The following is a 20,878-nucleotide window of genomic DNA, read 5'->3' on the forward strand; positions in this document are numbered from 1 at the left end:
ATATAGCAATATTTGAGGAATAATTGTCATATGTTTATATAAAGGTTAATTATGTCTTCTGTCTCCATTAATTTCACAAGAAAAATTCTAGAAAAATCTATGAGGCTGAGTGCGGTGGCTCATGCCTGTAATCCCACCAGTTTGGGAGGCTGAGGTGGGCAGATCACCTGAGGTCAGGAGTTCAAGACCAGTCTGACCAACACGGTAAAACCCCATCTCTACTAAAAATGCAAAAGTTAGCCGGGCATGATGGCGCAAGCCTGTAGTCCCAGCTACTCGGGAGGCTGAGGCAGAAGGATCATTTGAACCTGGGATGTGGAGGTTGCAGTGAGCCAAGATCGTACCACTGCACTCCAGCCTGGGTGACAGAGCGAGACTCTCCAAGGAAAAGAGAAAACATCAATGATATTTTAGATGATGTCTATAATTTATAGCCCTCCTAGAAATTGCAAAGTTTGAAGCACATAGAGAACTGTGTCTGAAGGCAATTTTACAGAGTTTAAAGCATAAAACAACTTTCTTTTGTCTTTGATTCTTCCATCTCCTCATTATGTGGGTCCTTATGTATTTGATTTGAAGAAATCACATTCATCTTGATAACTATCATTTATTGAGAGTTAATTGTATATTAAGTACCATGCTAAGTGCTTTATATGTATTATTTATCTTTATAACAATCCTATGAAATGAATACTGTTATTTTCTCCCATTTTACAGATGAAGATAGAGAAAGGAAGAAAAGGGAGGGAAAGAGGAATACCATTTCACTGAGCAATTTTATTGAAATATTTTATTGAGCATTTGTTTTGGTGTTTTTTTGTTTTGTTTTGTTTTGTTTTGTCTTTTTGGCTTTGTTTTGTTTTGTTTTGAGACGGAGTCTCACTTTGTTGCCCAGGCTAGAATACAATGGCGCGATCTTGGCTCACTGCAACCTCCACCTCCCAGGATCAAGTGATTCTCCTACCTCAGCCTCCCGAGTAGCTGTGATTACAGGCACCCGCCATCATGCCTGGCTAACTTTTGTATTTTTAGTAGAGATGGGGTTTCACCATGTTGGCCAGGCTGGTCTCGAACTCCTGACCTTGGGTGATCCACCTGCCTCAGCCTCCCAAAGTGCTGAAATTACAGGCATGAGCCACTCCGCCCGGCCGAGTATTCGTTCATATAATCTATGCTATCATTATCTATGAAGAATTTGCTCATCACTGAAAAGGAAATCATATATATTCATTATATTCATTTATTCAGCAAGTATTTACTGAGCACCTTCTAAGTGCCAAGCCTGTTGAAATGAACAAAACAGACATAATTTCCTGTCCTCACAGAGTTTTCATTCTGGTGCGCTAGTGGTATTCCTAACCTCCATTGCTTTCCATGTGGGAGGAATGCTTGCGATTAAAAAATTAAATCAAGAGGATACAATGCTTAGGAAACCACAAGGAGTTGATGAACATGCTTTAGAAAATGTTTGTACAAGTAGTAGCATGTTGTAGAGGAGAATACAGAAGAGACCCGAAATCGAGTTCTGAATCTTTCACTAATTAGTTGCTTAACCAAAGGCAAGTGACTTAATCTCTCTAGGCCTTGCTTTCCCCCATCTAAAAAAGGAGATGGTTGGATTAGAGCCCCTCCAGGTCTGACGGTCTGTGTGTATTTTTTTCTTATTAATTTATTCACTCATTCATACCTTCAACATTTATGTTTTGAGATATTATGTGTTAGGCACCAAGCTAGGTGCTAGGGATGCAAGTGCGAAAAAGGCAAATTAGCTGCTTTGAAGAGTTTACATTCTAGTGGGACCCAATACCAGGACATGGAATGCTGAATGGAATTTATTAGCAGTATAATGAAGTGCAAAGAGGAAGGCTTTGGAGCCAGATGAATTTGGGTTTGCCTCTCAGTTCTGCTACTAACTGTGGCCTTGGGTGAGTCACTTAACCTAAAAAGTCTCAACATCCTCTTCCTCTGTAAGGGAAGAGCATCTCACAGAATTGTTGTAACTATTAGGAGAGGTCATAAACGAAAAGCCCCTAGCAGACTGGCACATACTGGAAGCTCAATTTATATTACGTCTCCATTTTTCCCCCTTTCCCCTTCACTTCTCTTTCCAACGCAAAACAAAAGATATGTCAGAAAATAGCTTATTCCTCATCTATGCTATTTTACTGACATGGGACAATGCAAATAAGGTTGCATGCCACCCTGGAAGAGGCATTGAAGTTGTATGGAGATACACTTCCCTCTAGCAAATGTAAATCAGCCTGGAAGGATTGATGGCTCCATGCACTGGAGAAATAATGTGTATTTGTTATCGTAAAAGCTCATCAGGTACTAAGAAGAATCATGAACATGTTTTTGTTTTTGTTTTTGTTTTTTAATTTTCAGAGAAAAGCAGTTGGTATTTGGCTTTATAAAAAGCTGATGCTTTAAAACTGATACAAACAATAACTATTTGAAAAAGAATATATCCACAGATCAAATATGTGCTTCTTACATAAACTTGATGAGAAACCATTCCAGTATCTTGTCCAATGTTATGTTACTATAGCGAAAAATGAACAACTCGTGAATATTTGTTTTAAGCAGCTTATCTTCTAACCAGGGTCTCTTATTAAAAAAGGAAATTTTACTTTACAAATATATTTATTTACTGATGTGTTCATTCGTTCATGTATTTATTCTAATAAATATTTGAGCGCTTATCCAATATCAAGCACTAATATTTGTTTCTTCATTGTGATTGTTTGAAGCAAATATTATAACCCTGCTGGATTTATCTTCTGTTGTTTATGGTGAAAAATCAGATTGATCCAGTTTTAGTTAATTTTAAAATAATTTATTCCCAGGCCTATGTATTTTGAATTATTGGAATTTTTATTGAATTTTGCTCATACTAACTACTTCATGTTTGGTACACTTTAGTGAAGGATGATGCCCTGGAACCAAGAAATTTCTCTTCTATCAAATGGTGGAATCCAAAGCCTGCTAAATTTGAATGAGTCCAAAAGTTAGCCAAGTGTACTTTTATATCATTAAAATAACTGTTAACTGAAATATTTTTGTTACATTTGCTAGCTTTAAGCCTTAAGGTATTGAACAAAATAATAAAATAAATACTGTAGTATGGAGAAAAGCTATTATTCCAAACTTCTATTCATATTTCTGATTTCTGAAAAATCTTTATTTTCAAAATGACTTTTATTGTTAATATATACTATCCAGGAAAGAAAGAAAGGAAAGGAGGGAGGTAAGAAGGAAGGAAGGATGAAGGGAAGGAAGGGAGGAAGAAAATAAATCAAACATATTTTCAGACAGAATAAGGGTAGTGTAATCCAGGAAGTGACTCCTTCTTGGTTAGTAACCTCAGGTTATAATTAACTTGTACTTGTATTGCTGACCTAATGCAATGATAAGACTAGGGAATAATGTCAAACTAATTTTTTAAAAATTACTCAGGAATATACCTTTAATAATATGAAGTTCTTTAGCCTGAAGACACGTGTGGCCTCTATTTGTAACATTTATAAAGATTAGCTTTGCACTTGTGTCTCGTCTATAGTGGAAACCTCTTTCCAGAGCTTTTCAATAAATTTCTCATTTAATTTAGTCTTAAGTAACAGTTACCACTTCCTATTGTCCAATGGGTTGTAACTTTGTTATCTTTCTAGGTCAAATTTGTGTGCCTGTAAAAAATTTTACTTTTAGTCAAGAAAAATTACGAAAATCAAGGATCCTGATAGGGAATGAGACTTGTCAGTGGAGACACTTGATCAAAAGGAAAATATTGATGTTGAGAGAAATACTGAGCAATATTCATGTCAGCTGGGTTATTAGAGCTGTTTGTAGCCTACTATGGATGTATAAATCACTCAACTTTTAAAGAGTTAATTCCTTGTCTCTCTAAATAAGGTCATATTTTCCATCATTTGAATTTTTTTCTGTTATGAATGCAGTCGATTGAAATATGAATGAAGAAAATGTTTACACCGATTCAGTCTTAGGGAGTACCACCACATAAGCCTATCATTCATCCTTCTCAGCTTCCCACCACCACCCCATCTGGACTTGAGATAAACATTGGTTTGTCTACCAGGACTTAGCTGAGAAACCTTCAAATTAGCAAACTCGGCGCATGTGAGATATCCTCTTTTATGTGAGCCACCAGCATATCCTACAAATGCCAAAGGCAGAAAGATCCTCCAGCTTCTGCCTTTGTCAAACTACAGAGAATTTCAATTAGAGAGTCCTTGGGACCAAGAGAAAGATAAAGGAACCCAGATTGCTGAGTTAACACTGGGCTTCCCAATAGGTAAATGTCATTTTTGCCCTGATAACACCCAAATGAAGAGTGAACACTTTTGTAAATCATTCTCAAACACCCTTTTTGCTAGGCCAAATATCTGGATAATTGACTGAATTTTCATTCATCTTCTGGATAGTTTGATACTTTATAAATTAGTATAACAGAGCAACTATACATTAGTTTTAGTTTCTATAAATTAGTTTAGAATCTATAAATTGGTAAACAGAGTTTGACGCTTGTTTAGATTAGTATAACACGGAAACTGGTTAAAGTATATATGTTCAAAAACCCCTAGTTTTTGAGGAAAAAAAAGGTGTTTTGTCTTTACATTTAATATCTGATAGGCCAGGCATGGTGGCTCACATCTGTAATCCCAGCACTCTGGGAGGCAGAGGCAGGCGGATCACGAGGTCAGGAGCTTGAGACCAGCCTGGTCAATGTAGTGAAACCCCATCTCTACTAAAAATACTATATATATATATATATATATACAGGCGTGGTGGCACGTACCTGTAGTCCCAACTGCTGGGAGACTGAGGCAGGAGAATCACTTTCCAGGAGGTGGAGGTTGCAGTGAGCCGAGAACCCAGGAGGCGGAGGTTGCAGTGAGCTGAGATCATGCCACTGCACTCCAGCCTGGGTGACAGAGTAAGACTCCATCTCAAAAAAAAAAAAAAAAAAACTGATAATTCAGGCTCATTCCACACAGATTGAGCACTTAGTATATAATAGGGCATACCTTGGTAAGTATAATCCAGCTCCTGCCCCTGCTAAGGAGTTCACAACCTAATGAGAAGGATGAGGAAGGAAAATCACCCCATCTCTGCCGGGCGCGGTGGCTCACGCCTGTAATTGCAGCACTTTGGGAGGCCGAGGCGGGCGGATCATGAGGTCAGGAGATCGAGACCATCCTGGCTAACATGGTGAAACCCCGTCTCTACTAAAAATACACACACGCACACACAAAATTAGCAGGGCATGGTGGCGGGTGCCTGTAATCCCAGCTACTTGGGAGGCTGAGGCAGGAGAATGGGGTGAACCCGGGAGGCAGAGCTTGCAGTGAGCCGAGATCGCACCACTGCACTCCAGCCTGGGTGACAAAGCGAGACTCTGTACCAAAAACAAAAACAAAAAAAGAAAATCAACCCATCTCTTCCCCAGCAGTCCAGGGAGAGCTCCTCTTAGAGGTATCACAACAGAGGCCCCATCCATGTGTATTGTGTGTGTGTGTGTGCAGACGCAAGTGTGTGTGCGTGTGTGTGTGTGTGTGTGTGTTGAGGTAAAATTTGCATGACAAAATTACCATTTTAAGGTGTAACATTCAGTGGCATTTAGTCCATTAACAATGTTATACAACCACCATCTCTCTCTAGTTCCAAGACATTTCATCACTCCAAAAGGAAACATTGTTGTACATTGATGGGCACGCCCCATTTCCCCTTTCCTCCAGCCCCTGGCAAGCAACTATCTGCTTTCTGTCACAATAGATTTACTTATTCTAAGGGTTTCATATAAATGGAATCATTCACTTAGCATTATGTTCTTGAGGTTTATCCAAGTTGTAGCACATATCAGTACTTTATCATTTTATAGCCAAATAATATTTCATTGCACGTATATAGCGTATTTTGTTTATCCATTCATCAGTTTTTATCCATTTTTATATAAACTCTGAGCAACTACTTCTCTGTCAGATCTCTCTCACTACCTCTGCACTCAGCTTAGCTCACCCTTATCCTTGAAGACAGGTCAGCCAAACCTATAGGCCTCCCATCCCCATCATCCTTGAGCACAACCTAAATGCTAGCCTATCACCAGACCTCATCTCTGTAATCCTTTGCAATGATTCTCCCCTGAGTCTTTGTCTCAGCCTTCTGTTTGTAGTCAGCTGGCCTCTCCTACAATTAGCACACCTCCCATAGGGGTTTGTATTTCCCTAGTGACTTTGAGACTTATCAACTCTGCATAGACAAGTACTTGTACTTTACTTTGTGGCATGATACCTTAGTTCCCTTTGTGATTCACCTGGAGCTGCTCATGCTACCCCTTTATCATGTTGCTGGGCCAGATCGGCCTAGCTCCAGATGTCAGCTCCAGGATATTGCTGTTTTCTGACTGACAGTTTCTACATTGCCACTTCTGTTCATTATGAATCGGAGCTGGGCGTGGTGACACGTGCTTGTTGTCCCAGCTACTCAGAAGGCTAAGGCAGGAGGACTGTTTGAGCCCAGGAGTTTCAGTCCAGCCTGGGCACACAGCAAGACCCCATTTCTTAAAAAAAAAAAAAAACTATGTTATGAATGCATGTTCATCTTTAATTCTCTCATGATGACTCTGACACTCTTACGTGGGGCAGCTGGCATTACTAAATAAACTCCCTAAGATCTGCAGGGGTAAGTTGTGGTGAATCTGCCTCCTCTTTATCTTATGCAATCTTACCTCTCATTTCACCTGAGAAATTATACACATACACACACACACACACACATACACACACACACACACACACACACACACACACACACACACACACACACTGAATTCTCTTATTTCCACTGACCAGACAAGTCTTTCAGTGTTTCTAATGCCTCTTCAGGATTTCTCTGCTTAATTGAGAAGGCAGAAGTGGGAATATGCAAAGCAATTGTGTTAATTCTCAGAGTTTTGTCCGTTGTCTCAAAACCTTCTGGATGTTTCAGAAAAGCACAGTAAGGAAACATTTTTCTTTCCTTTCTGCTGGGTTGGAAGGATAGACTGTGGCATGTCAGCAAGTTGAAGTGAATATGAGAGAACCATCAACACCCAATTCATGAGATGTGTAAAATCATACAAACAATTAAATGACCGAAATAGCTTATTTTTTCCCCTATGATCTAGGAAAGGCAAGGGAGAATAGTTGATTCTGCTTTTATAATGCAATTATTTTAACAACACAGTATGTTTTGAAGAATTTGGTTGGGGGCACAGTTCTTTCTTTTCTTTAATTTTTATTTCTATAGCTTTTGGAGTACAAATGGGTTTTTGTTACATGGATCAATTATGTAGTGGTGAATTCTGAGATTTTAGTGCATCTATCACCCAAGTAGTGTATGTTGTACCTAAAAATTTCTAATACAAAAAAGTCGTTCACTGGTTTACATGGAAACAAGGAAAGACCTTCAGAATCTTCAATCTGGTAATAAAGAGATTAAGTAAAAAAAAGACCTATATTCTAAAGTGCATATATACTCACGCATACATATAAAACATGCACATCTCATTCTAGTCATGTCAGAACAGGCCAGTGGTATGCAGCACTTGCTATACATCGCCCCCATGCTCTCATGCTAAAATAAGTTATTATTATTATTATTATTTGTTGTTGTTGTTGTTGTTGTTGTTTTAATTTATAGTGTGGCTTTTCTCCAAAGGGACCAAGGCAGTATCCACACGATTTTAAATATAGGATAGCCAATGCAAACATCAATGAGGAAATAAATAAATAAAATACAGAGCCAAGAGGAAGAGGGTACAGAAAAACATAAACAATGGAGAATGGAAATAATATTCAGTAGCACTGAGTCAGGTCCTAAAGTCCATTGATTCAGGCATAAGCCAGACTAAAGTCATGCTGAAGGTGAGACTCAGTAGCTCTTCTCGGCCACTGTCATGATGATTTGAGAGTTAGAAGCTGAGACATAGTCTTCAACCTCCCAGCTCTCTCTTCTCGTGGCTAGTTCTTCCTTTACCCCTATATTGGAGGAGGCTCTGCTTATGAAACGCTGGTGGGAAGGAGAGAGGGACAAATAGGGCTTCGGTATTTGATTTATCACTATCTACCTCCACAGTTCCTGGTCCCCCTAAGACATTTTTGGATTTCATTTCTACTTTAGTTTTCCCAGGAGCAGAAACATGACACTTCATTTTTTCCAATTTGGGGAACTGCTAGTTAGCCTGAGTGTGTGCCCAAGAATGAACACACTGAAGTATAACGATGCTTTGCTAGTATGGCAGTTTACATATTCTACCTTGCCTTAGATAAGTCAAGATTGTTCTTGGAAAGCCTTTGAAGGAGAAATGGATTATGCAGAAAATGACTTAATTTGATATAGCATGAAATATTTATGGCAGCTATGATTTTTTTAAAATCCTGGTAAGGCAGAACAGATCAGTTTGGAGAGTACCCCCATGTAATAATCTCACTATGGACTTAGATTGGAATATTTTTCAGCAGCGATTTATCTTAGATGTGGTCTTTAGTGACAGCTATTTATCAGGACATACTCTCATGGCAATACAGTAACATTTATCCCTTAAGATTATGGTGTCATACACAGTAGCTTTACCTTCAGAATTGAGTGAGAGAAACACAGCTTATCCTGTTGACAGATGGCTTAATACAGTGTGCTCCATTCAGGATGTGTTAGACTTGGTTGACTGTCATGTCTTAAGTAGCAGGAAGAGACATTTTCATGGCTCAACACTGATATGTCTATAGACAACCTGTTGAATACTGGATAGCTTATTACTTTAGGCAGATTGTGTCCTATTAGTATACAATGCCAGCCTCTGTTGAGCTCAGTTGGATCATTTGGTGATACGAAGAGCATTTGGGGGCCTCCAAAACAGGTCCCAGCATATCCACACCCTCAACAAATAAACATCACCTCCTAATTTCCTCTTGGAAGTGTGATTCTGGTGGTTGGATAAGGCCTGTCTCCTTTTACTGTCACTGCTCCATGAATCAGAAGTCTTCTATTTTAGCCTGGAAGGCTTAGGAGATGGAACCAGGAAGAAATATATCTGCTTTTAAGAAATGAGTAAATTGACATACTAGAGCTTCTCTGCCCCTTAAGTATTATTGCCTCCTTCAAAGGTAGTGCCTTGGTAAGTGACAGATGAACTCCACTGATGCTGCCAGTCTTCCAAATAATTTTTCTACCTCCTCTTTGGAAAAAGCCTTGTGGGTTTATGGCTGATCCCTGCCATCTACAAGTTGTTGATTCTCAGCCAGTTGATCATCAGTGGTGCAGGCTGAGGTCTTCAGTGAGAAGACCCTGAAATGTTAGGAAGCATACACTTGGTGATTAATATATATTGGGAAGAGTGCAGTCTTTAGGATGATCCAGAAGGATTTTTTTTTTTTTGTGTGTGTGTGTGTGTGTGTGTGTGTGTGTGTGTGTGTCAGAGTCTAGCTCTGTCATCCAGGCTGGAGTGCAGTGGCACGATCTTGGCTCACCACAACCTCAGCCTCCCGGATTCAAGCGATTCTCCTGCCTCAGCCTCCCGAGTAGCTGGGATTATAGGCACGTGCCACCATGCCTGGCTAATTTTTGTATTTTTAGTAGAGACAGGGTTTCACCATGTTGGTCAGGCTGGTCTCAAACTCCTGACCTCAAGTGATCTGCCCTCCTCAGCCTCCCAAAGTGCTGGGATTATAGGCATGAGCCACCGCGCCCAGCCCCAGATGGATATTTTAATCCTGGTTCAGACACCAGCTGTGTGCTTTGGGCAGAACATTTAATATGACATTCTGTTACCTTATTTATAAGATGGGAGTAGTGATACCTACTCTGCAGGGCTGTTGTGAAGATAAATTCTGGCACATAGGCACTTAAATAATTGATAGCTGGTGTTGATGTTGTCATTACCATTATACCATGGTTGAGCAGCCCATGTAAATGTCCAGAGTAAGGGTGAAGAGGTGTGGGCCATGTTTCTTCCCATAAAGGTAAACTGGATTTTTTTGGGGGAAATACTGTGAGTCTTTGGGAAACAAACTGCTAAATGAGGTAGCTGATTAAGCAGGCTTATACCATTTGGGGTTCATTTGGAGGAGAGGATAAAATAATACGGCTGTTTACTTCTTCTGACATTTATATTGGCTTTAAATGGGGTTTCCAAAGAGGAGTTTCAGGAATTTTTTTGTAGAGACTGGGTCTTGCTATGTTGCTCAGGCTGGTCTGGAACTCCTGGGTTTAAGCGATCCTCCTGCCTCAGGCTCCTAGGTAGCTGAGATTATGGGCATGTACCACCATGCCCAGCAAGAATTGTTTTGAGTGATGTCAGCATAATTGTTGCAAAAACCTTTGGGCTGCATACATTCTGGTAGATTTATACAAATTTGAAATCTGTCATGACTTTATATTCACCCCTCAGAGAGCATGTAAGTTGAATAATGATTGAAACAAGGCTGCTGAGTATGATAAGTGTCCTGATGTTTCCCTGGTAAGTTTCTTTTAGTGTTGTCAATGTCATTTCATCAGAATACCTCTGACCTCCACAAACAGTAACACCCCCCTGAAACATTTTTGTCCAATTTCTCTGACTCAGAAAGTTTATTTCTGATAGTCAATCACTGAGCATCAGTGAAAGTGGGACTCTTGGGACTTGGAGTGTGAAGCACAGGGAAAGGTATGTTAGGGAAGCCTCTTTTCTTGGGAGCTTCCTGCTAGTGGCCCTGCTCTTAGAACACCTCTGGCAGTTGTCATTGTTGTGATTGTGATCGTTGGATTGTGGTGGTGGTTTTTCTGTTCCACAGGCCACAGGAAATGACTGGCAGGTGTCACTTTCTTTGCTGCTACTGGCACAGTTCTTTCCCTAGGGTACAAGCTCTTGGTGGCTTCTTTGAAAGAAATTTAGCTCTCCTATTTTTTGCTCTTTCTTCCTATACTTCAGCAAGTACAAAATCTTGTTTGAGTTTCTCTGATGATTTTTTACTGATAGAAATGTAGCCGAACAGTTGAGAGATTAACAAAAAGCACATAGAGTTATGTGGCAACGTAAGGCAGTGTATTAGAGTGTTTAAACTTACAACTTTAGAGTCAGCAAAGCCTGGGTTTGAATGCCTGCTCCATTACCTATTAGCTCCTCTTCTCTGATCCTCAGCTTCCCCACATGTAAAATGGAGTTAATAGTTTCTCCCTTAACAGTTTGTTGAAAAGATTCCAGGAGATTGTGAAGTACGGAGTGTAGTGCCTGGAACACAGTTAGGTTCTCAAAAATGGTAGCTATTATTGCTGTTCTTCCAAAAAAAAACTATTAAAAAGCCCTTGAAGATCTTTACTGGGAGATAGGCCTGATATTGGCTCCCTTCAATAACCCATTCTTAACTTTTCAGGAACAGCCTCACCTACCCCCCTCTGATTTTTATGTTATTTCCTCTCTTTTCTGCAAAAACAAAAATCCCAATCCTTGGTCCTGGTTGGTGCAAATGGTGGGCATTTGAGTCCACTGAGGATCAAGTGAGAGTTATTTGCATCTAAGGGTATGCACTAGGCTGACCTTCTTACCTTCAGCATCTTGTTTCACAGCAAAGACATCTTAAACCATTTCTCCTACTACTGCTTTATAGAGATTAACTCAGGCAATCTTCCTAAATTACATTAACAACCATGATGAGTCTAGTTGCAGGTCAAAACTAGTTGTTCAGTGCTCTAAAGTCCTTTCTGTCACCCTTGAGTTAGCCTTTGTAGAAAAGGAGAAAGATCATTAAAATGAGTCATGATTTCCCAATTTCTCAAGCCAATGAATTTTATTCTTTTACGTGAGTATGGCTTTGATCCATGGGTTTGTCTCCTTTATAATGTAGTTTCATTTCCCTGTGAAAGGAAATTTGTTTTAATTTGTAACTCCAGTGTCACAGGAGCTTCCTATTTTTTGCCCCCTCAGATCTTAGTGATCCACACGGTCAGATGAATCTTAAAAACTACCCAAATGAACTTTTTCTTGGTTTGAGCCACTTGTTGACCCATTTTGTCATTGTTCTCTTTGCTTCTAGTCACAGCTTCTGGCCTAGAGCTGGGATGAGTACCTGTTCAGCAGGAGCCAAAGTAAGGTGTTCCCACCTGAAGTAGGGATACAGCAGTTTGGGGTTGGAGGGATGCATAGAGGATTGCACTATGTAAGAACTCATGCTGAAAAGCTAATTTCCAAATACTATTAGGGAGCACTAAGACAAGGACCATCTTAGAATGGGCTAGAAAAAAACCATTGGCTAGCTTACCCCTACTTATCCTTAACATCATCTCTTCTGAGGACCCTGAATCCTCCTGTCCACAACTTTGTCTGGGTTAAGGCTTGCTGGCACCTCATCTTCTCTCTAGCATGTCCCCAGCGACACTATATTGAGAGCTTTTACATGTCTGTCTGTAATCTTCTAGTAGCTCCTTAGTGACTAGTACTGTGGGCCAGGCGCAGTGGCTCATGCCTGTAATCCCAGCACTTTGGGAGGCCGAGGTGGGTGGATTGCCTGAGCTCAGGAGTTTGAGACCAGCCTGGGCAATATGGCAAAACCCCGTCTCTACCAAAAATACAAAAAATTAGCCAGGCATGGTGGCATGTGCCTGTAGTTCCAATTACCCGGGAGGCTGATGCGGGAAGATCGCTTGAACCCAAGAGGTCGAGGCTGCAGTGAGCTATGATCGCACCACTGCACTCTAACCTGGGTGACATAGTGAGACCCTGTCTCAAAAAAAAAAAAAAGAGTAGTACTGTGTCTTCCATGTATAAAACCTCATTGCTTAGCTGTGCCTGCCGTAGAGTAAACTCTCTATACATGTATATTGAATTCGTTGGATGAACCAACAGACATAGTTGCGGGTAACAGACCTTAGTACTAGGCCTAGCTTCCCATGGTATCACTGTACCATTAGGCAGATTACTTAAACTCTATTTTGTTTTCTCCTTCTGTGAAATTAATACCTCCCCTGCCTACCTCAAAGAGTTGCTGTGAGCCTCCAATAAGAAAATGCATATGAGATGTTTTTGAAAATTATAAATTACCCTCCGTTTACTAGATGTTAGTGTAGAAGAGTAGATCAGATGTAGGGGGAAGTTTTACCCCGAATAAATGGAACACTGGGTAATCAACACAGCATTAGTGGGCTCTCTTTACAAACATGGACCCTTTAGCAGCTTCCTGAGTATCTCTCTCTGTACATCTCTCAAGGACTGGAGGAATATTATTTTAAATTTTTTTTTTTTTTTTTTTTTTTTTTTTTTTTTTGAGACGGAGTCTCGCTCTGTCACCCAGGCTGGAGTGCAGTGGCCGGATCTCAGCTCACTGCAAGCTCCGCCTCCCGGGTTCACGCCATTCTCCTGCCTCAGCCTCCCGAGTAGCTGGGACTACAGGCGCCCGCCACCTCGCCCGGCTAGTTTTTTGTATTTTTTTAGTAGAGACGGAGTTTCACCACATTAGTCAGGATGGTCTCGATCTCCTGACCTCGTGATCTGCCCATCTCAGCCTCCCAAAGTGCTGGGATTACAGGCTTGAGCCACAGCGCCCAGCCTAAAAAATTTTTAAGCAAATCCACTTATCCCCACGAATTTTATTTTTAAACAAATCAGCCCATGATGGTGAATTAAACCAGTTGGCCCTGGATAAGGAAATACTTTGAGAGATTGGTAGCATCAGTTTAAATTAATGAAAAGTCTGAGTGACAGATCACTTTAAAGTAAATACAGTTTTACTACTTTCAAGCACATATAATAACAATGCTGGGAATTGAACTTGGAGAAAGACAGCATGTGTCAGAGAATCAAAGCATACAAATAAGAATCATTGATAATGAGGCTATTGCTGTGTGACTGTCCTGCTAAAGACCATCCTCCTCAAATTGGCTAATGTTCCCCTGGAGAAACTTATCTATTTAAGAAACCCCTATTTTTTTTTTTTTTTTTTTCATTTATAGGCATGAAGAAAATACCATTAAAAAGTCCTATACATGGCTTCTGGATAACCCAGCTTTTTCAAACCCCAGTGGATAGCATCTAGCAGCAGTGCCCTGCTCTCTGGTTAAAACAAATAACAGCAACAAGCAAACACCCTCTGGCCCCTACAGTGATCAACTTTTTCCAGGTTGCCTAGGACTTTCCAGGTTTAGACTTTTGCCAAGTCCTAGGAAACCCCTCAGTCCCAGCAAACTGGGGTGGTTGGTTACCTATCGGTACCTATGACTCTTACAGCTACAAAATATAGGGAAAAGATGCAGTCATGGGGGTTTACATACATTGAAGGGGTGGAGGAGAGGTGGGAGAGCTGCAGCTCACACATTCTGTTGGTTTCTCTGTCTTCGCTTTTTAACTCCTCTTACCTTTTTCTCCCTGATGCATTTTGATCACTGTCCTCTTCCCTTTGCTCTCTTAAATTCTGTCTAAGGGTACAGTGGGACTTCAGAAAGCAGGACTCAAACAGTAGAGTAGCTAATAATAGTAATAACTAACCATTCTGTGGAACTTCCCAAGTGCCACACAATATGCTAGGCAGTTTGTATGCATTGACTAATTCTCAACAACAGCCTTTTGAAGCGGACAATATTATTACCCACACGTTACTGATTCTACTGATGACATTGAGCAAATTACCAAAGGCCACAGCAAGATGGGCTTCAAACCCATCCAATCCATCCCTTACCCACAGCACTGTCCTGCCTGTCAAATGCCTGGCTTCTCTCCTGCAAGGTTTAAAGCCTTCTCACCTTCTTCCTATTCTTGGTGGAAATCCTGACCTCAGCTTGGTTTAATCTCTTCATCCAGCAGACCTGGAATGAGTGTTCTGTCCAGCTTTTCTCTGGCCTATAATGCTATACCCTATCCTTCCCTTGTTCCCTGCCCAGTCTTGGTCCATGAGAGTAGATGTACATTTCCTGCCTCTTATACCATGCTTCTCTGTTCTGATGTCCCCTCAAGTCTGTAAGGTGGCATCCCCTGGAAGAAGGAGTTCTTCTTAGAGATATTTCAACCCCTTGCTAGAAAATGGCGTTCACCTGCCTCTGAGGCTAATTCTCCATTTAATCTCCCGTACTCACATGCCTCTGATAATAAAGTCATTGCCTGTGCATCCCCTGTGGCGCTTTGGAGTCCTTGCAAACAAACAAACAAACAAACAAACAAAAAACCTTTGCCCTAGGCTGAGAGTCCAACCTGAGTCCTAGCTCTACTGTGAACTTGTTGTGTGACCGTGCACAAGTCACTGCACTTCTGTTTTTTCTTTTACTTGTAAAATAAAGGAATTTGACAAAATCACCTCTAAAGCACTTTCCACCTCTAACAGGCTATGAGATCCTATAACAAAGATATTTGATGGGGGAGGGAATGTGAAAGGAAAGGGAACACCATAAAGCCACCTTAATGACTTTGAATTTGATGCCTTCCTAAGTAGAACAAAGTGAAAGTGATTCAAAAGGAGCCCCAGGGTATAATCATTCTCATGAGGACCGCAGTGAGCTCTTCATTTTACTCCTCCAGGTATTATTGGAGCTACAGGGGAGCAGGTAGGTTGGCTGTTTGAGATGTCAGAGTTGTTGTTCTCAATTTCTAATGTTGGAGAGTTTTGGGTGAAACTCACATAATTAAACCTTAAAGAAAATGTTTCCCCCATAGCACTGCATAACTCTGATGGGGCTTCTGAACAGAAAAAAATATATGGAATTCAGTGTCTGTTGCTCCCAATAATATTTGACACAACTGTCCAGAATGAAAATTAGAAGCCCTCTAACCACAGAGATATATCAGTGACAGGAGAGAGACATCGGGGGAGTGCCAAGGGCTGAAGGGCAGGTAAGAGCAAAGTAATACAAAGTGGTTAAGAAAACCAAAGGGAGAGAGACAATTTTCACCCTTTCCAACACCCTCCAGGCTAGAGAGCTTGGGTAAATTTTGACCTAGTTGTCCTTGTGTACATGGCTGTGAGCTTTTATTAAGTATTTATGCAGCAGTTTATATTTTACCAAGTGCTTTACAATCACTTTTATTTGGCTTAGTAAAGTTTTCCTGGAATCCCATCTACTTTATGATCAGAAGAGTCATTTCTTGTTTGCTTAGCACCTCCATGTGTACAGCCTCACACAATAGGCCACTTGTTCTAGTAGGAAAGCAGGTGCAAAGAGTTGAGCAGTGAAGGGCACCTGCAGCTAGCAGGGCAGTTGGAGTGGGGGTAGTTTACACTTCAGTTCACCTTTTCTCCCCCTTTGTTATTCTTTCGTGTTATGTTATTGCTGGCAACTTGAGAGTGGCGGGGCAAGGCTTGGGCCTGCCAAGTGCAGAGCTGTCCTGACATATGGACACTGGCAGAGATAGGCTCTTTCCCCTGTGCCAGTGTCTCTGCCCATGCCCACCATGGCCACGCGCTTCCACCAGGCAAAGACTTGGTGAATATGTTTCTTTCTGCTGCTTCAGGGCTCTTGCTGTAGCCTTGGTTCTCAAACTCTGGACATGAGTTTAGGAAGACTATAGAAAGAGGAGTTCTACTCTCTGCAGACAAGACCAGCCAGTGTTCTTGGACAAATCTAACACTTAGCTACCTTATTCTTGGTAGTCTCTTTTCCCTCCCACCAACCACGGCAGCCCCCTTGTGCCAGCACTCTGGATTTTGTGATGTAGGATGGTGTGGCTGTATAGATGTCTCATGAAGCAATACAGCCACACACTCTCAATCACCAGTTTGCAGTGGGAATCCAACACAGTCATCAGTTGGATGTTTCCTTTTCTGAAGACCAGATTTGCCAAGGCAGAAACTAAATTCTGGTTCATGAAGTCCAGGCTGGAATTAGTGGGCCAGAACATTGGAAAATTCAGGACCTCCAACTACTAATGTTCTGTGGCTGAGAACAGGGCTATGTAGATGCTTAATAGGTAAGTGTAGAATAGATGATGACACTCAGTGGAGTATAGAAAAGGAACTCTGCTGTTCTCTAGGTTCCCCCTGGTTTCTAAAACGGTGTGATCTGGCAGGTGGGACACATTGACAGGTTTACATCGAAGGGCCCAGTGTAACGTAGGTCCTCAGTCAGTGGCTACAGATTTGGGGGAAAGGCCTCAGGGACAACAGGTTGACAAGGATTAGGCAGAATAGCTTAGAGTCTCCGTCATACAAACTGAGCATTGGATGAGGCCTTTTATCTCAGGTCAGTTCAGTAGACATTTATTGAGTGCATACTGGGTGCCAGGTACTGGGTAAGGGAGTGGGCCTAGAAATGAATACAGACAAGAGCCCCAGGACAGAGTTTTGCCCAGGAAAACACAGCTGGCAAGAGGAAGTCATACCTGAACACCCGGGGCTCACTCAAAAAAACATGAAATACTGGCTTGGAGGAACAAAACTAATTCTAGAGCCTGGGGCCTGACAGGTGAGTCAGTTAAACTAACACCTTCCTGCCCTTGTCACTACTGGCTCGGGATCTTGGTAGGGCTAATTCCGCAGGTTGAAGGTTTGAGGCCTGGAAGTGACTGTGGCTAAGGCCAGAGGAGCTGACAGAAAACAGTGGCAGAAATGTTTAGCTTTCTTTTCAAGTGTATCGGTAGTACCTATTTGCATGAAAACAGTTTGTTTTTTGAGGCTGATAGTTGGCAATTTATTAACCACAGTTCAGCCAGACATCCAAAAGAACACTGAGGAGTCTTTTCTCTGTTTACTACATATTCTAGAAATGCCATACAAGAAAAAAACCCACCAGGCGCACTTTTTCTTGTTTCAGACTTGCCTCTCTCCCAAACGTGTCTGGAGTCAGTTAAGAGTGATTGTTTAGGTGGACTTTGAGAGTCCTGTTCTTCAATTTGAAGATCACCACATTAAAGAATGGATGTTTGTTGTGGGCCCTGCAGGGACCAGAGACAAACAAAGCAGCATTCTGAACAGACAGATTTGAAAAAGCGGGTGGGCATTTTCAAGAGTCATCTAATTCATTACTTGTGACAGTTATCCAAAGTGGAAGCAGAATATTTTCTATCACTGAGAGGAGGAATATGAACTGTGGGAGAAGGAGGGAGGGGAACAGGCTTCTGACGCCCAAAACTGGTCACTCGGGAAACTTTGGAGGGCTGCCCTGGGCCACAAGTGAATGATTAGTTCTTCTGTGAACTAAAATTAATTTTGAACCATTTGAAGTCCTTTCTGTTCATTTCCCCTTCAGATGATGCCCTGTCTCCTGGAAGGTTTGGGAGGGCACCTCTGCTAAAAACTTCCTCTCAGCTAGAGTTAAATGCTTAGTGCCAGCCATTCACACATCATTGCTCAATTGCAATGGCAAAGAAAGTTCCAGTGCTTTTTCCCTTGCCCATTTTCCCTGATGATAAACCATTCCTACTCATGCCTTGACCCATACTTTACTGAGGACAAAAATAAGAGAACTGATACTCTTCCGTTTCTTAAGTTCTCAATGTGGGGATGAAGGGATTTGAAGCTTCCCTTGGCTATTCGTTGCAAGGTTTATTTCTTCTCTTTCAGGAAGCTCTTTTTTTATTTTTTATTTTGATTTTTTTAGAGACTGATTTTCCTGTACTCCACCCAGGCTGGAGTACAGTGGCACCAGCATAACTAACTGCAGCCTCAACCTCCTGGGCTCAAGTGCTCCTCTTGCCTCAACCTCCCAAGTAGCTGGGACCACAGGCATGGGCCACCATGCCTGGCTAATTTGTTTTTAAGCTTTGTAGAAATGAGGTCGTCCTATGTTGCCCAGGCTGTTCTCGAACTCCCGGACTCAAGCAATCCGCCCACCTCTGCCTCCCAAAGTGCTGGGATTACAGGTGTGAGCCACCATGCCTAGCAGGGGATTCTTCTCAAATAACATTTATTGAACATCTACTGCATTTGAGACTCGGTGTGTGGTGCTTTCATGTGATAAAAATAATAACAGCAGCCCTCATATAGAACTTTCTATGTGCCTGGCATTGTTTTAAGCACATGTTATCTCAATTTGCTAAAATTCATTATATCAATTCTCGAAACAGTGCAGGTGGCATTATTCCTATTTTATAGATGAGGAAACTCTAGTTCAGCAAGGTTTAATTATTTATCAAAAGTCACACAGCAGGTGGGGGCACCAGCTTTGAACCCATGTCTCTGACTCCAAGGCCACTGCTCTTTCCACCACATAACTCTGTCTCTCTAAAATGTATTATGTACTTGCTGCCTCAGTAAACTATGACTGCCTAACTGAACTTAATGTCTTACAACAATTATTGGTCGTTATTTTGAACTTCAGTTACCTTCATACAATGCCCTCATGTTGCTGAGGTATGTGACTAGTTCCTTGCCCCCTTGTTCTTTGCTATTCTGTTTGGGGGAGGTAACAGCTTCATTCCTGTCTCCCTAGCAGTGATGCCAATAATAACTTCAGTTGCTGTTGTTTGGCCTCTGGGCCTCGGTTTGCCGCTCTGTAAGAGAACATTGGGCTGAATGACTTCAAAGGTCCTTTCCAACCCTGATATTTTCATCAATTAAAATCTAACTTAAAAATGGGTAAAGAGGCCGGGTGCGGTGGCTCACGCCTGTAATCCCAGCACTTTGGGAGGCCGAGGCAGGTGGGTCATGAGGTCAGGAGTTCAAGACCAGCCTGGCCAAGATGGTGAAACCCCGTCTCTACTAAAAATACAAAAATTAGCCAGGCATGGTGGTATGTGCCTGTAATCCCAGCTGCTTGGGAAGTTGAGGCAGAGAATTGCTTGAACCCGGGAGGCAGAGGTTGCAGTGAGCTGACATCGCGCCATTGCACCTCCAGCCTGGGAGACAGAGTGAGACTCCATCTTAAAAACAAACAAACAAACAAACACCAGGTAAAGATCATGTCCTTTTGGTTTAACTTGAGTAGAAGAAGAAGTCTGGTCCTAGTTCTCTGGACTAGAAGGACTTGGTAAATGAGTTTGGGGTGATTGAATAAGAAGTCTCTACCACACCTCCTTGTTCTGTTATTCCCCACCCCCGATTATTGAGCTTTGAATTACACCTTTTTCTTTCTCTGTTTTTAAACACAGTTGGAGTCCACTCCTCATTTGTATGTTCCCCTCGAGGACAGCCATCAGAGAGACACTGCTCTGGCCTAGTGTCCTGACCGCCACGTTTGGTTCTCACCAGCTTGCATACACTTTGGGCTCTGCCTAGCTTGCAATTCTCACAAGAATCACTTTTGCTGTGCTTATTTACTTTTCTCTCTCTTTATCTCTAGCCCCTTCTGCAAAGTTGGTTTCTTCAGAGTAACATTCAGGTGACCTCATCTCAAGTATTTTCTCATTACCTTCCCCTTTCTGCTGGGGGACTGTTCCCCACAGCCACAGACTCTTCTCCTTGTAGTGGGTGATACTAACTTCTCACTCTTTCCTCACCATCTGAAAAATATTATTTGCTTCTCTGGGTTTCAGTGGCTTCCTGATTATGTACTGAGACAAATCTTTTAGTCCCTCCTCAAAGTAAGGTTGGAGACTGCACTGTAAATGAATTCTAATGCAGTTATTCTCATATAGCTAATGGCTACTAACTGAGATACAGAAATAGATTTACATCACCAAACACCGCATGCTCTCACTCGTAGGTGGGAATTGAACAATGAGAACACTTGGACACAGGGCTGGGAACATCACACACTGGGGCCTGACATGGGATGGGGGGATGGGGGAGGGATAGCATTAGGAGAAATACCTAATGTAAATGATGAGTTAACGGGTGCAGCAAACCAATATGGCCATGTATACATATGTAATAAACCGGCACACTTAAAGTATAATAAAAAAAAAGAAAAAGAAGGAAATAGGTTTACATCCCCTGGGTTTCTTTCCTAGATTTTGCTTCCTTTCTACTGAAATCTACTTGTAATTTCTGAAAGG

General features: G+C 41.6%; 1 protein-coding gene across 1 annotated transcript in view; it reads left to right on the forward strand.

Moving 5' to 3' along the window:
• Positions 1–20,878, forward strand: part of GPC3 (glypican 3) — a 457,513-nt gene that overhangs the window by 305,947 nt on the left and 130,688 nt on the right. The window lies entirely within an intron of this gene.

The sequence above is a fragment of the Chlorocebus sabaeus genome, chromosome X (genome assembly GCF_047675955.1).
Source record: "Chlorocebus sabaeus isolate Y175 chromosome X, mChlSab1.0.hap1, whole genome shotgun sequence".
NCBI classification, from domain to species: Eukaryota; Metazoa; Chordata; class Mammalia; order Primates; family Cercopithecidae; genus Chlorocebus; species Chlorocebus sabaeus.